General features: G+C 39.0%; 1 protein-coding gene across 1 annotated transcript in view; it reads right to left on the reverse strand.

Moving 5' to 3' along the window:
- Positions 1 to 2,500, reverse strand: part of LOC110163256 (sodium/myo-inositol cotransporter-like) — a 33,159-nt gene that overhangs the window by 29,271 nt on the left and 1,388 nt on the right.

Below are 2,500 nucleotides of genomic sequence, written 5' to 3' on the forward strand. Positions count from 1 at the left end.
GTTAAAATATTTCTCAATTAGCACTGCCCCCCCTGCTGGTGACCCACGCTCCTCCAGTAGATGTGCTCTGACGCCAACTCTGAGAGCAGCAGGTACAGACACAGATTCTGATGTAAGTCAATGGGAGCCGGAGTCAGAAGGAGCCAGAAGAGCCACAGAAGAGCTCTGTCCAGATAAACACTTCATGATAATCACCAGTACGTTTAAAGGTTTTACAGTCGCTCCTCACAATCCCAGAAATACTGAGTAACACCTGCGTCCGCAAAGCTTTGGGAGCAGGAGAGCTACTTGGAAATGCAAAAATTGTGCAGAATTGTCCTGTTGGTGTCTTCAGTGTAGGGACCAGTCTCAAATACAAAGTAGGAAAAAAACTGAGGCTCAAAAAGTACAAAATAATGAAAAGCCTTTAACAGCACAGGGCAGATAAAGTTAAAATATGCCAAAGCGTCTCAAGGCAAACTCGAGGTGGAGATCACAGTGTAGATTTAAAGTCATAGGTGTAGGTCACATGTTCACAGTGGACTGGCCCACAGTTCCCTTAGCAAATTGTAGTTACAAGCTATAAGAGTTCAAATATAATACAAGATTTAAATGGTACAAAATCCCAACACACCGAAACATAGAAAGACCCATTATATGAAAATAGTATAAAATAGTATAAAAAACCTTGTATAAAAAGATACACAGTGTCTACAGAGATATATATATATATATATATATATATATATATATATAATATATTAAAGGTCTAGTCTTATATAGTTTCATGGAGACAGGGATGTAAAACAAGAACTGATTTCACATTTAAAGCTTGTGGTTTTAAACGAAGGGGGAGAAATAGTCCTGGAAACTGTGTGGCCTTGAGTAGATCCAGACTCTGTGATCGTTTTTCAGTCTGTCTCCTCCTCTTCTTGTTTCTTAAGCCCAGAGTCCTTCTGGACACGTCCGTGCGCTCGGTGGTTGTGTGTTTGGGCTCAGGCGGCCGGAGCTCCGTTGGTGAGAGCGTTTATCCACTGATGGCAGTTGTGTCCTTGGGCAAGACACTTGACCCGCCCCGCCCCCAGGGTCTGTGTACACTGCTGTGTGAATGTTTCTTTGTTGTAAAACACTTTGAGCTTTGAAAATGGAAGCGCACTGTATAAAAATGTATAATTTATTCTACATCAGTAAATACGAGACATATAATATTTACTTCATTATTTCATCACAGCAACGCAATTAATTATGACAATATTTTATATATTTTACTTAACTTATTTACATAAAAAAAAATTATAACAGTTACTCTGTAAATTGACTTTTAATGGTGGTGGTAAGTACATTTTAATTAATACTGACAAGTAAATTGTACCTGATATTACAGCAGTAAAATTGATTTAAAAAGTGCGAGTGCAAATTGTTACGAGGACTTTTTCTAGAAACTCTTACTAGTTATTTTTTTTCAGTGTAAAACAGTTTCTGCTAATTCATCTGCTACAGCAACAAGAGAATAGTCTGATTCATGAGTCGGTTTCACTTGGTGTAAACTGTGTGACTCGTTCGCTCCACAGGAGGCGGGTACTTTTTTATTTAACCAGTCGCTGCTGTTTGGTTGTGACGTATGTAAGAATGTAGGAAGAAGGACAATAACGTCTTTCCCTTTGATAAAATTCACCAAACATTCTCTTTGTTCTGGCTTTAAATCCTCGATCTCGGGAATCGTTGCCAACACAGAATGTCTGTCTCTTCTCTGATTGGCTGGTGCCAGAACTCACACTTCTGGGTTTTTTTGCGAACCGTCTAGTGTTTTCTGATTCTGACCTTGAGCTGAGAGAAACGAAACTAAGCACTAGGTGGCGCCAGACTGGCTAACAAGAGAATGCATCAAAACGCAAAATAAAATAAAAATACAAATAATAATAATAATAATAATATGCCGTATATTTTATTGATCATGTACAGGAGAGAATTTTTAACTTTTGCTGCTCTCCGCCGTGTTGAAAGGTCAAAGTTTATCTAAGTGTTTCATAAAAGTGGAAGTTACAACGTGAGTGGATGTTCATGTGCAATTTTGATGTCAGTTTTTGGTATTTACGATAATCACCGTATCACGTGAAGGCAACATTTGACACAAGACAAACATGTAAAATCTGTGTGTCATTTGTTCATTCATTTTTCAAAATAAAACCAAAAATAACTAAACGAAAAAACAATGATTTTCTTCGTTATTTGTCTCCAAAACCAAAATGAAAAAACAGATAACGATTTGTTTTTTCAGTTTTCGATTTTGTGTTTAAATGAAAAATGGAAAAACGGTAACGGGTTGAACCTAAACCATTTTCAGTCCTAGTCTGGTTCTGGTCTGGTCCCGGTCTCAGTCTCGGTCTCAGTCCCCGGTCTGGTTCTGATCTGAGTCCCAGTCTGGTCCCGGTCTCAGTCCCAGTCTCAGTCCAGTCCCAGTCTCAGTCCCGTCTCATCTCCGGTCTCAGTCCCCGGTCTGGTCTGATCTGAGTCCCAGTCT

This window comes from Boleophthalmus pectinirostris, unplaced genomic scaffold (assembly GCF_026225935.1).
Source record: "Boleophthalmus pectinirostris isolate CB_2022bp ecotype Guang Dong unplaced genomic scaffold, ASM2622593v1 HiC_scaffold_11, whole genome shotgun sequence".
Lineage (NCBI taxonomy): Eukaryota > Metazoa > Chordata > Actinopteri > Gobiiformes > Gobiidae > Boleophthalmus > Boleophthalmus pectinirostris.